A 15155-nucleotide genomic window follows, 5' to 3' on the forward strand; every position below is an offset into this window, starting at 1 on the left:
ATTTGCTATGCTCGGTCTAAATAGTCAAAGTTGTCCACCATGTTTAGTGAAATTATAATTTTACCTTTAACTTACATGTTTCCTCTTTCTGAAAAAATCTGCAATAATCATGGTGGAGTGGCTTCAAAGAAAAATCTCACATGCAATCATTAGGTACCATCTGTTGACTAAATTTTGACTTCCCCAACTTCTGCCTGAATAATTTGTTTCAGGGATATAATTATCTATACAATTCTCTATTCACTAGTTCTCTCAGGATCCTCCTCAGTCATTTACAAAGATAATTTTGACACCTACCTCTCCAAACATCCAAATATAAAAGAACACCAGTGGTGACTACAGTTTAGTGTCAACTCCCTCCTTTCCCCAGACATCTCTTTATGTCAGGCTTGTTCTTTCCTTTCTCTCCTTCTCCCTCTCTCTTTCCTTCCTTCTCTCCCTTTTTTCTTTTCTTCATTGTCCCTCAGGCCAATATACAAAGGGAAGTAAATGTTGGGCAGATACATGTGAAAAGGGATAACATTTGGTTTATTAAGCTTTCAAAAGTCCAGCTGGAAACCTAAAGTGATGAAACAGTTTAATCTGTAATACTAATCTTATGCGATTAATGACCACATGACTTCTGCACAATTTGTTAGGGTTGTTGCTTATTTACTTTCGTTATGCTAATAGATTCACTGATATGTCACAACACTTTGCCATTGGAACTTAGGTTTTAATATCTAAATTACATTTAAATTTTATGATCTATGAAAATGAAATCCTTTGAAAAAGGAAAAAATTTCAAGTTATTTATTTTACTTTAAGCAAAATTGAAGATAGCTATAATTAAAGCCAGATGACAGTAATTGGACTTTTTCTGAGCCAAAGAAGGATACAATTTTTTAATTTGTAAAAGAAGTCATTTGCAGTTTTTGATGGATATTTAATTGCTAATACTCGACTTATTCTGGGTATTTGAAAATACATACTTTATAAAAATATTTAGTGAAAGTAGAAATAATAATGACCTATTTTAAAAATTGCATTGATAATAATTTAAAAATTAATGGAAATTCTCAGAGGTCTATCCAGTGTATTCTCTTGTGGAAACATTTTTGTTGTCATTGTTATTTCTCTGATTTATCTGGTTTTTAATTTGTTGTATATAATTTGTATTTAGTTTTTCTACCATATATGGTTATTCTGTTTCCAGTGGCTGCAGTTGACTTTTTAAATTAGCTTATTAATTCTTCAGGCAAATTTATTTTAAATAACTATTTACAACCTCTGTTTCAGCTCCATGTACATTGATTGTACAAATGAATCCAACTTCAATATATAAATGTCATATTTTATCTATAGCAATAATGTTACTTTATAGAGTCTTTAAAAGGTGATCAGTAACACTATTAGTATAGTTTGTTAAAGTACCATCTGTGACCTTTCTTCATGTGAAAAAGAACATGGAAGGCTTCTACGAGATTGGTGTCAGCTCATAGTATGGACATGGGCATTCTTTGCCCTTTCAACCAAACATAGGCAATTCAATAGTAGAGCAAAGTTTGCCTTTTATTGGAATGGATCCTAAAATAAATCTGGGATGGAATAGATGGTACTGTTTTATACCCAGGGATGTAAGAGGCAGTGACGCATGTGGCTTGTGAATATTTCTTCTTAATGTGCTGCTTAGAATGCATAGTGACCCAAAAGCAAAGCTCTTGCTCATCTTCATACAATGCTCTTTTTAAATCAAGTATGCTGTCTTTTTATTCATCCTCATTAAATTGAAATATTCTGTCCATTTCAGACTGTATCATCATGGAATAACTATCAAACTAGGGCCATTCTAGTATGCTTTTTAGTTTGTTATCTGTGTTTGGAGCTATTGCTGAGTGTCTTCGCTATTCAGTAGCAGTAGAAGGGCATACACAACCTTTTCTGTCTTATACCATTTTGAATATTTTCATTAGAAAATAAAACTTCAGTTGAGTCATTCATAATATACTGAAGTATTTAGCTATTTTGGACTGTATAGAAATTGATATAAATTTTTTCATATGTTCTGAATATTGGCACAAATGACATTACAAGCACTCCCAATTATAGTTTAAAGACTATTTAGATGAGTCCTCAATTTTTACAGTATTTGCATGGTCTTTACAATACACAAAACTTAGTTTCTTTATAGCTGATTTTTTAATGTTCAACCTTTAAGTTTATTTATCTAATTTTCTTTTTCAGGAAAGGTACCGACAAAGAGTTCTGAGAGAATATATTCAGTTGTCCTGCTGTGATTAGACAACACTGCTGTATTTTGTAAGTTCATATATTTTTATACTAATAAAGAAGACTTTTTCCTGCAGAGAACCACTTTTTTTTTTCAATCTGGAATTAGAGTAGAATTTTGCTTTAAGGGAAGACTTAATTGATTCTTATTTTTTTCAAGCTTCCTTTACCTAAATTTTATTTCATTTCAATGAGTAATAAAAAGCTGTTCTTTTTTTTAAAGATGAACTCTGTTTCCTTCTATCTCTTTGCCAATATTTAATGACTTGTGATAAGAACTTTATGAGTTGATAAGCTAGCTGAAGGGGCACTGCTATCAGTAATACTGATTTTTTCCTTGGTAAATATGTTGGTAATTATAATGTCCTTCATTTCAGTGAACAAATATATTTGTTTTTATCTATAATAATTACCTTATACTGTTATATTAATAAGAAATATTTCTTGAATATTTACAGTGTATCAATCCTATACATGAAAAATGAAAAAGAAATTTGGTGTTAAATAAGACCTGTACAATTTTATCAGTAGTGACTATACATATTCTGCTAGTATTTCACAGAAGTCTTTTTCTCTTCCATTACTACATTAATCCATACAGGTCTTAAAAATCCAAATTGAGAATCATAGTGGTATTATTAGGACATAGGTTAGTAAATTGTAACCTAAGTTAATATATACAACCTAAATTGTAATATATATATATATATTTTTTTTTTTTTAAGAACCAGGAACAAATGTATTCTTGGCTTTGGTCACACTCTTGATTACGTTGGACACTTATCATCTTGTCAGCTAAAGAGGAATCTGGGATAGAAGGAGTTGCAAGAGAGAAATAATATTTGTGTTTAAAATATATCGGCAATAGTGTCTCTGATAAAAAATTCTAAAAGGAGGTAGACTAATTTTATTTGAAGAAGAAAACAGTGAAATAACAATATTGTTTTTGACATATAATGAGATCTTATAGTAAAGGTGACCAATACTTTAAGTTACAGTGACTAAGAAAAAACAAAAAATATAGTAAACCTGAACTGTTACCAGTAAAGATGATCATGCTGTGAGAATTTTTATTTACTGATTGATTTTAGAGAGGTGTTGAAGGGATTTATTTATTTTTAAGAGCAATTAAATTTTTTTAGCATTAGAATAACTACAGCTAGAATTTTGAAAATCCCTTATTTTCGCTTGACTAGGCAGTGGTGCAGTGGATAGAGCATCGAACTGGGATGCGGAAGACCCAGGTTTGAGATTCCGAGGTTGCCAGCTTGAGCATCTGGTTTGAGCAAAGCTCACCAGCTTGGACCCAAGGTCACTGGCTCGAGCAAGGGGTTACTCCATCTGCTGTATGTACAATAGCTCCACGGTCAAGGCACATATGAGAAAGCAATCAATGAACAACGAAGGTGTCGCAACGAAAAACTAATGATTGATGCTTCTCATCTCTCTCCGTTTCTGTCTGTCTGTCTGTCTCTCTCTCTCTCTCTCTAAAACAAAAAAACAAAAGAAGAGAAAAATCCCTTATTTTCAAAGATTTTTTTTCCTTTTTTTTTTCTGAAGTTGGAAATGGGGAGGCAGTCAGACAGACTCCTGCATGCATCCAACTGGGATCCACCCGGCATGCCCACCAGGGGGCGATGCTCTGCCCATCTGGGGCATGCTCTGTTGCAACCAGAACCATTCTAGCACCTGAGGCAGAGGCCATGGAGCCATCCCCAGCGCCTGGGCCAACTTTGCTCCAATGGAGCCTTGGCTGTGGGTGAGGAAGAGAGAGACAGAGAGGAAGGAGAGAGGAAGGGGTGGAGAAGCAGATGGGCACTTCTCCTGTATGCCCTGGCCTGGAATCGAACCCGGGACTCCTGCACGCCAGGCCGACGCTCTACCACTGAGCCAACCGGCCAGGGCCTTCAAAGATCTTTTAAAACAAATCTGATCCTGTGTTGCAGCGACTGTTTGAGAGAAAAAGTGCTCATTTATTCATATAAAATCTTTCCAATCCAGTTACTGTTTTACATTTTGTAATACATCATTAACTTCAACCAACATTGGCTTTGCTTTCTTGAGACCATACTGAGGATGCAGTTAACTGGTTTGGCAAAACAGCTGCTCAGCTATTTTCCCCGTTGAATAACTGTCCAGTCGCTAATGGGAATCAGTACAGTTTTCTCTAAGGGTGTAAAGGATGATTAAAGTAGACTCTCTGCGTTTGGAATGAAAACTTCTCTGGGAGCTAAACTTATATCTGGCTGGAATTAATCTAAACAAATGTTTTAATGAGGATATTAAAAAAATCAGTTAACCTTTTGTTGTCCATTTTTGATGTTCCCTTAAGAAAGAATTGTAGTTCACATGCTAATACCTTTCCATAGGATTATTTTTCTGGTATTTGAGACAATGCATTATATCAGCTTAGAAATCACTTTTGTCTTCTGTGTTATAATGCTAGTTTTTTTCTATAGACTTTCTTTTTCCATAAACTCAGTAGAAATGAAATCAGCATTATCTTTTTTCAAATATATATATTTTTAAATTTAAGGAATTTAATCAAATGAATATTTGTGCCAAGAGCTGTGGGAGATAAAAGAGAAGTATGAAATAGCACTGCTTCTATTATGGAGAAAAATCAATTATGTAAAAATTAAGTGTAGGATTAATGCCAGTAAAAATACAGACTATTTATAACTTGCTACCCTCCCACAACCATTTTAAATCTACTATATTTTTTCTGTGCCATGTACATAGTCAGAGATGAGTGAATGAAGGATAAAAATGAATGACTGAAGTGCTGCAGTTATTTAGAGAATCACTGTAATTAAAATTGAGAAGTGAAATATAGGTAACACTTAGATGGATACTTAGGGACTGATATCACAGATAGGATTAAGTCAGGCTTGACTCAATTTAGAGATTACTTCTGATATGATGATACATTTCAGCTTTAATGGTATTGGAGAAGAGAATTTTATGAAATGAATAGTGAGAAGCAAAGCTAAGTAGATAAGGTTGATCTGAATCATGAAAGGTCTTCATTCCATGCTGGGCAGCTTGTAGTTTATCCAGTAGGAGGCAATCACAAGAGACATATCAATGAAATTCTCTCCTATCCATTCCTGAATAATTGATACAGGGGAAAAGGATGAAAAGGAAATCAAAGACAGTGCCGTATTTCTAGCTCTGAATAAGTGGAAAATGTGGGATGCATGGAAATGTGAACAATGAGGGGTTGGGTGGAGGGAGCAGTTTTTTATGAATGATACAGGCATGGAGGTCTTTCAATTTTTGCAGCATACTTAAGTTATTTCCCATGAATTTCTTATCCCTATATTTTTTATCTTAGTTCCATTCCTTTTGTATTTAAAATATTATTGGCATTTTTTATAGTAAGGCAAATGGTCATTTATAATTTATTTTTATTTTATACTGTCACCGTATTTCTAGTTTACCTAAAAGTGAAATTTTAAATGAATAGACAGGGATTCTTGAAATGTTGAAAGAAATATTAATTTATTATTGACTAGGTTTTACCCACATAAAGTCTAGGGATGACATTCAGGAGCAATTGTTTGCTTCATTAGAGATCAAAAGGTTTAATTTATAGCCATCGACATTTTGTAGAAACAAAATGATTTGATGCTTTGTTTCATTTACAAATCTTCATACTTTTCTAAAAGAGGAATCCTTGGTTAGAAAGAGATAACCATGAAGTGATAGACTAGACAGACATTTCATTTGTTGAATTGCTCATTTACTAGTAGGCATCTATTTATGATATGACCAGACTAACTGTGACATTTTCTGAGGAAGATAAAATGATGCTTGTTCTGAAATTAAAAAAAATATTATTTAGCTATTTACTCAACATTTGTAAAAATATACATAGAATATACAACGAGAGTACTATGTATGGCATAGGTACCTACAAAGGTTGACATAAAATAATGAAAATAACAATATTTTCCTAAGTGACAGAGAAGAATAATTAGGAATACATATATTTATTAGTAATTTTCAAGAGTATTATGATCAGTGAGTACAATCAGTTGTGATAGATTAAATAACAATTACTTCAGCAATACAAAGTAATATCTCATAATCTGCTTTTAGATACACTTTTACCATTTTGCTTTTAACATATATTACAATATATTTTTCGTGTTGTTAAGTATGATCTAAACTAAAAGGCATTTTGGTGATTGACAAGAAAAATGCAAACTATGAACCAAAAACTACTAATACCTGATTAATGTCAGGAGCCAGGGATGAAATAGGACAAGAGACAGTTATATAAAAACAAAATGAAACAAACAGATTGTTGGGGAAAATTATAGCATTTAAGTATAGAGCTCTGAATTGACTAGACTCAAGTTATCTGAAAGGATAGCAGTTCATCAAGAGAAACATTTTTCTCCCTCATTTCTTAAGAGGATATTTATACATTTTAACATAATGGCTTGTATTCTCAATAGACACTTTGTAAAATGTAGAACAGGTCTTCCATATTTTATGTGTCTTTTATGGATTTTTCTTTGGTAGACATCTTGAATAAAATTTAAATGCAATTACACTGGGAAACAAAGTGGTGATTACAGCTTTCTGTTTATTTCTTTCCCTACATGCTTTTACTTTGAGACATGAGGAAAATATCTCTTAGGTACATATGACAAGACAGACATGATCTCATGTAAGAGCGAAGACAAGCTAACCAGGAAGCTGTAACACCTGTCATCTGTTGAACTAGAAATTCTGAGTATGACATGTTACAGGGCTGAAGGAAATGGTAATTCGTATTCCTCTCCTTCCTCCTTACCCTCTTCTTCAACAAAATTCACACCAACCTCCTCATAATCCTTCTCAAGGGCAGCCATGTCCTCCCAACCTCTGAAAATTCTCCTTCTTCCATGCCCTCACCCACGTAACAATGGACAAACGCATACTGAGGATACATTAGGTTAAATTTGTGGTTCAAATGAGCCCAAGCTTCAGCAATAGCTGTAGTGTTGCTCAGCAGGCACACAGCTTGCTCCTCTTTAGCCAGGTCTCCACCAGGTACCACAGTGGGAGGCTGGTAACTGATACCAACTTTGAAGCCAGTGAGTCACCGATCCACAAATGGGATGCTGTACTTGGTCTTGATGGTGGTAGTGGCAATGGCAGCATTGACATTTTTGGGAACCATGTCACCCTGGTACAACAGGCAGCAAACCATGTATTTACCATGGCAAGGCTCACATTTCACCATCTGGCTGGTGGCTCAAACCATGTATTAGTGATCTCTGCAACAGAAATCTGTTTGGCTTTCTCAACAGAGATGACGGGGCCCTATGTGATCAGAGGGAAGTAGATGCAGGTTGGTCTGAAGTCAGTCAGATCAACAGTCAGAGCCCCAGCCCCATCAAAGTGAGGAAAGCAGTGATGGAGGGCATACTCTGGCTAATAAGGTGGTTAAGGTTAGTGTAGTTTGGGCCCTCAATATTGAGATTTCTATGACAGATGCTGTTGATGACCTTGTCAATCATGAAGGCATAGTCAGAGTGCTTCAGGGTGCTGGAGGTGATGAGGATAGAGATTTAAGGCTTGCCTACAGCTGTGGCAACCTGGGTGGCTGGCTAAATGGAGAAATCCAACTTGAACTTTTTGCTGTAATCAACAGAGAATCATTCTATCAGCAGAGAGGTGAACCCAGAATGAGTTCCCTCACCAAAGCTGGAGAAGGCCAAGAAACTCTGAAGATCTGTGCACTGGTCGGCCAATTACTGAATTTACTTGATTGATTTCCTTGCCAATGGTGTAATGCTCATGGGCATAGTTATTGGCAGCACCTTCCTTGCCTATGATGAGCTGTTCAGGGTGGAAGAGGTGGCAGTAGGTACCAGTGCAGACTTCATAAGTGACTATTGGTTCTAGGTCTACAAACACTGCCCTGGGCACACAGGCTTGCTTGTCTTACTGAAGAAGGTGTGAAGGGGTCATATCCCCCCACCCCCAATTATCTTGTCACTTGGCATCTGGCCTTTGGGCTGTATGCCATGTTCCAGGCATTGTACCAGCCTGGCCAACATGGATGGAGATGCGCTCACACATGGCTATGGGTTAGCAGGCATAGGCAGGAGTAGACAGCAGGTCCCAGTTACTGTCCCTGACAAGCTAAAAGTTGAGGTAAGTCACTCACTTAGCTTTCTGATTATTTAGACACACAGGAAAAAGACCTAAAGAATCTTAAAGGCAGCTTATTCTTTAGGTAATTATCTTGAATGTCAACTGTGTCCAGCAGGCTTAAGATAGGAGTTTTATGGCAGATAACTCATAAGTGAGGTTTTAGTGACTATCTGAAGGACAGGAAATATTCATTCCTGACTGAAAAAGTATCACAATGATGTAGAAATCAGCCATATTGAAAATGAAGATATTTCTTTGGGAAAGTTATGAATTTATTCATTTAGACAACACAAGAACTCAGTTAGCATATGTTGGCACCCACTATTTATCATTAGAAGTTGAGGCACCTGTGTGCAGAAAACAATTTTGTCAGGAAGGAACTCTAAATGCTTAAAAGAGTGATGAAAGTGTATTTAAAAGTTTTGTCTCTGTCTTAAAGATTTTGATGAAAGATCTTGAAGATACACTATATATCATCAAGAGAGTGAAATCTTAAGTTTCACTCTTAATGAGTTTAATTGATAGAAACTGCATTATAATGAACCTGCTAGGTAAACATGGTTTCCAAGTCAAGTGATGGAAATTGTTGTGTTCATTTTTCTTGCTCTTTTTTAAAAATATATTCTATATTAGAGAGTTATGGAAGTTTGTTATTTGGAGTAAAGCTCTCAACAACTTTAAATTAAAAAATGAAGTTGACATGCCAATATAAGTACAAACAAATAAATGTAAAAATTTGAAGTCTCTAAAAGGAAAATTCAGTTTCCTTTCAGTTAGTGATTTATTTATAGAACAGATATCAATATAGTGAGCATCAGTTCCCAAAATAACAAAATTTTATCTATTTTTTTTTCTTGTGAGCTGCAGCAATGTTCCTTGCTGATTTAGCAGAGAGACATTATTTCTTCTTCTTTGTTCATAACTGTTAGTTGCATTCATGGACATTCATAATAGAAAAAATAACAAAATTAAAAGCATTAGTTCTTCTTCTAATTGCCTTTAAAAATATATACACACACATACACACAAGCACATTCCTGATACAACTTCAAGAACAATATTGACAAAATTTCTTTTGGAGAAATTCTTTTTATTTCTAAAGATTTTTCTAAGTGTAATAAACTCTAATTTTTTTCCCAGCATAATTAACCACTGTGACTTTCTATTTCATTTTTCTTAGCATTCACATTAATGAATTCACCTTTTGTCCTGCTCTGAACTTGATATTGAAAAAGCTTTTATGCATCATTGCTTCTTAATATGGCTCAGGTAATTGGTCCTGTTACAGTAACTTATATAAAACTTAGCTGAGAAAATGAGGGACACCTTCCCAAGAAATAGAACCGATAAACTGATTTTATATCGGTGAGGTTGTTATCAACATGGAAGATGTGACAAATACATAAATTTACAGAAATCAAAAACAATATTTTAAAGATAAACAGATGTGATTGATTAGATTGGGTTGGATGGCACACCAAAGTCAGACTTTTTATTTATGCTGCGAAGACTACAGGTTTCAAACTTTATGTTGTATTTTGAAGAGACAGTGAATTAAAGCATTGTTGACGCTGACAAATGTGAGCATTTGACTGTGGTTTGATGACTCTCTACACAAATCCAACATTGGTCATATTTCAAATGCTGATTCTTCAAAAGGGAATCTTTTCTGTTTTGCAATGGTACAGAAAAATCTATATCATTGGAAGCCAAAAGGAAATAATTAGGCCATTTCTGTGGACTTTTACTATGGTTAGATTAGTTCCTCAGTGCTTTTAGTCTAAAGGCAAATGGTTATGTTTCTAAATGTATTACTCATTATATTTGTGGTCAGACAAGAATTAGAAATATAGATACTCATCCTCAATCATTGCTATTACCACCCAAAAGTGTTTAAATTGGAAACCAGGAAGCCTGGATCAGGAACTCTAACACCATTGCACTACTTGGGTATGTAGAAAATAGTTCATTATACCAAACCTAATACCATGTGGTCAAGGACAAAAGCTCAAATTTTGAAGTGAAACTGAAATTTAGATCTTGACTCTAAAATTTTCTCATTGAATGGCTTTGAACCGTAGACTAAGTACTAAGTCTCAGCCCAAGTGAATCTTTTGTAAAACGGAGATGATTATTCTTTACCCTTTGATGGTTGTTATGTGCTTTACACAGCATGTATATATTAATTACATATTAATTAGATTTTATTTTTATAATTCCATAAGTATTAAACATTATTAAATATTTTACTTAAAAGTTCTTTTAAAATATTATATGTCTTCTGAACTTTAACCAATTTTTTCTATTTTCTATAATACTATTATTATTTCCCAAGTAGCATAGACATAAATCTCACATTGTATCATGGGTTCTTTCCTTTTTTTTTTGTATTGGCTACTTTGTAGGTCTCTAGTAATTATTCTGAACTACATAATGTTAAAATAATCACTTTTATTCTACTTTATCTTTGAATGGTTATCAGAGGTGTTAAATTCTCCCCAAATACCTCAAGTTTGAAATATACTATTAATGAACTTCATGTGGTCAAAAAAATAGTTAATGTAGGTCCCAGTCATGGCTTTGCAATTGTATCACCTTGGAAAATCCATTCATTTTCTCTTAGGTGCAGTTTCCTACTTTATAAATTAAGAGGAATATACTTTATAAAATATATTGTCTATTAAAAAAGTAAAAATTTACTTCCAGATACCTTGTTCTCTGAAATTTAAGAAAAATCTGCTAATAGAGGTCCTTCTTAAGCTTATACTTACAGATGATTATTAATGGAGAAGAGCATTTAACAGAATATTATCTTTCATTAAGATTTCAACCTGCAGCCCTGGCCAGTTGGATCAGTGATGGAGCACTGGCCTGGTGTGTAGAAGTCCCAGGTTCGATTCCTGGTCAGGTCACACAGGAGAAGCACCCATCTGCTTCTCCATCCCTCCCCCTTTCCACCCCCATCTCTCTCTTTCCCTCCCGCAGCCATGGCTTGAATAAACAAGTTGGCCTAGGTGCTAAGGATGGCTCCATGGCCTTGCCTCAGACTAAAATAGCTCGGTTGCCAAGCAACGGAGCAGTGGCCCCAGATGGGCAGAACATCAGACCCTGAGGTGGGTTGCCATGTGGATCCTGGTTGCAGTGGATGAGGTTTTGTCTCTCCATCTATCTGCTTCTGACTTGATTAAGAAAAAAGAAAAAAAAACCTGACTAGGCAGTGGAATAGTAGATAGAGCATTAAACTTGGATGCAGAGGACTCAGGTTCAAAACCCTGAGGTTGCTGGCATGAGTGCTGGCTCATCTGGCTTGAGCATGGACTCACCAGGTTGAGCACGGGATTGCTGGCTTGAGTGTGGGATTATAGACATGACCCCATGGTTGCTGGCTTGAGCCCAAAGGTCACTGACTTGAAGCTTGAGGTTGCTGGCTTGAACCCAAGATTGCTGGCTTGAGCAATGGGTCAGTCACTCTGCTGTAGTTCCTCTACTCCACACCATCAAGGCACATATGAGAAAGCAATCAATGAACAACAAAGGTACCACAAGGAAGAATTGATGCTTCTCACCTCTCTCCCTTCTCATCTGTCTCTCCTTTCTCATTTGTCTCTCCCTATCTATCCATCTCTCTGTCACAAAAATAAAAAATAAAAAGATTTCAACCTGAAAACAAACCCACTTAAGAAAAAAAAAAAAAAAGAAATAGCCTTACTAGGCGATGATGCAATGAATAGAGTGATGGACTGCGATGCAGAGGACCCAGGTTTGAAACCCCAAGGTTGCTGGCTTGAACGCAGGTTCATCTGGTTTGAGTGCAGCTCACTATCTTGAATCTAAGGTCACTGGCTTGAGCAAGGGATCACTCACTCTGCTCTAGCCCCCCGGTCAAGGCATATAGAGAAAGCAATCAAAGTACAATCAATGAACAACTAAGGTGCCTCAATGAAGAATTGATGCTTCTCATCTCTCTCCCTTCCTGTCTGTCTGTCTCTGTCTGTCCCTCTTTCTGTCTCTCTCTGTCTCTGTCAAAAAAAAAGGTAAAAAGAAAGAAAAAAAGAAATGATCTTGTGGTTAACACTGACCTAAGATCTTACATAGCTGATCAACACATGCTCGTGGATCTCTCTCTTTCTGAAATCAAGTTAGACACAGTAGGATTTTAAAGAGCTCTAGTAAGATTATTAGGGAAGAACAAAGAGCCATACTATATTTTTAATAAAATACAAGTTTAGATAATTTTTTAAAATTTCAGGGCCCAGTGTTTGAATATCTAAGAGCCTCCGAGTATTCACATAATCTTAGCAAGAGAAAGTAATCCAGGCTTTAGTTATTAGGAAAATGAGTTGAATGTTGCCCAGCTCATTTTTCAAATGAATGCCTTTTAGATTATATTTTTAACTGGCTGTTGTTCATGAAAAAGTATGCTAAAAATTTCCATATGTTTAATGAGATCCTTAGGCAACTCTGTAATCACATACATTATTAGACCATTGGTCAAATTTTTTTTCCAGGCCTACATTCCAGTATGCAATTATTGTTAAACATTTCCTTTCATTCACTTCACAAATATTCTCTCCTCCTCTCAAACTACCATTGATTTTCCCCAAATTATATCAAATTATTTCACTCTGCATCCATGATAGCAAATCATTAACGGAGATTATTTTTGAGCTCTTGATGATGATTGACATTCCTAATTAGTATTTTCATGTAGCATCTATTAATTCCTTAAACTTATGTGTGGATACTGATTAAGAACATAGAGTATGAATTTATCTGGTCTTGAATATCAACTCTGTCAGTTTTTAGCTGTGTGGTTGCTAAATTGAACATTTGATTTCTTAATCTGAAATACAGGTAGTGATAACATATTTGGTACATAATTAATATTGAATAAATGTTACTCTTCATTTCTGGTGTTTACAGTAATAAAACATGTTGAAAGTGAAAAGTATTCTGTTAATGAAGGATCCCAGGTTACTGTTGGCCATTTGTATATTCATTAAGGATATGGGTTCATATTTGGAAACAAAAGTTTAGTTCAAAAAATTGTAGACAGTGTGTTTTTATAATGATAATTATTTTTTGGGAGTTATAATACAACTCTATGAAAAATGTATTATTTTTAGCCAGTATTCATAAAGATTTTATAGTGGTTTTAGATACAAGAAACAATAGTATGCCCTGATGTTTCCAACTGAGCAGACACTTGATAAGCAGAAGAATGTTTAGAAAACAAAAGTTATTTTTTATTCTTTAGGGCTAATGATGTTTTTTTTAAAAAAGATGTTAAACCTTTAATAAGATAAAACCAAAGATTTAAAATAAGCCAGCAAAACATTATTTTGGAAGATGTTTCTTCCAGAAGTGATATCATTTGCTTTTAATTTCTTTTCCTTTTTAGATATTTTTATTAACCTACATCATCAATTCCTTGCAATAATTAACTTATCCCCATACACATATTGTATAGAACACATAGAACCAGGATGATAAGATTTAGCTTTCTCATAATTTAATCTTGATTTAAATCTATTTTTTCTTATCTCGCTCCTATTTAGAAAAGTGGTGAGGAAGAATCATAATTATCTTTCATAATAAAAGGAATTTTTATGCAGCAAGATAGATTTCAGAATTGTACTACAGAATATTTGCAGGTATATTAAAAAAAAACTCAACTGGCATTTGACTTTGAGAAATCTGTAATAGCTATAGTTCCCTTCAGGTGCTCGAGAATTTTATTCCTGATAATTATGTACTATTTTTTGTGCACAAAACTCTTAAATTACAATATTCTTTCTTTAGTCTGTGCTTAATGTCATTGGGAATTTAGCAAATGAAATGACAATATGATATATTTAAAAGGGAAAGTGCTAAAAAATAATATGTAAGAGGGAAAGTTCTATTGTCAAGAACATAATATGACTTTTTATGAATATTTTGTACTACTGGGTTGGAGAATATAATAGGCTATATCTGAGTGTGCAGAATTTTATTTTTCTATCTTTTGCTTCATTATGGCACTGTACATAGTGAGACAAATAAAAGATTCTTCTAAAACATATGGTTTTGAAAGGGCTGTAAAGCACTTTCAAACGTGTAAATGTAAGAGCAAATTTAACTTGGATGAAGCCTTTCCAATTAATTGACTCTATGAACCTCATAAAACTAATATCTTTAGTTTTCCAGGGATTTTACATAAATTAGAAAATAGTGTATCTTAGATTTACATGAAGACCTATATAAATAAAATTGTGAATTACAAATTTTGCTGTAACTCAAATAGTAGGATCACTACATGAAAAGTATTTATATTCCTAGAAAAAACAATTCTGTATTTTTGAACATGTACAATTAAATTAGGCGATGAAAGAAATATAATAAATGGAGAAATAGAAACCACACTTATTAAATGGTTCACAGGTTAAGATTATGCAATTAAGCAACAGAAGGTAGCAAGTGACAGGAGAAGAGATTTCTCTGGGCTTTGTGGACTTCATAAATTCCTTCAGGAAATATAAGTAGATGACCATCATTTTATTAGATTTCATTAGTTAAAAAATAATCATCAATTGTTTTACTCACACAGAAGCGTTGTTTCATTTTATATATTCTGATAAAATTGTCAATGAGGTTTGTTCCTTTGACATTAAAAAGTGTTCAAGCAATATGACTGAAGAAGCTGAATCTTAAAAGGTCATTAAATATAAGCATATGTCTCCCAGTTAAAGCAT

At 34.3% G+C, this 15155-nt stretch overlaps 1 protein-coding gene and 1 pseudogene across 2 annotated transcripts in view; one reads left to right on the forward strand and one right to left on the reverse strand.

Moving 5' to 3' along the window:
• Positions 1-15155, forward strand: part of MARCHF1 (membrane associated ring-CH-type finger 1) — an 833928-nt gene that overhangs the window by 281581 nt on the left and 537192 nt on the right. For both annotated transcript variants that reach the window (XM_066387072.1, XM_066387063.1), the window contains exon 2: positions 2224-2298. The gene's annotated coding sequence lies outside the window, so the exon portion shown is untranslated. The remainder of the gene's footprint in view (positions 1-2223; positions 2299-15155) is intronic.
• LOC136388224 (tubulin alpha-1B chain pseudogene) lies at positions 7026-8300 on the reverse strand (annotated as a pseudogene).

This window comes from Saccopteryx leptura, chromosome 1 (genome assembly GCF_036850995.1).
Source record: "Saccopteryx leptura isolate mSacLep1 chromosome 1, mSacLep1_pri_phased_curated, whole genome shotgun sequence".
Lineage (NCBI taxonomy): Eukaryota > Metazoa > Chordata > Mammalia > Chiroptera > Emballonuridae > Saccopteryx > Saccopteryx leptura.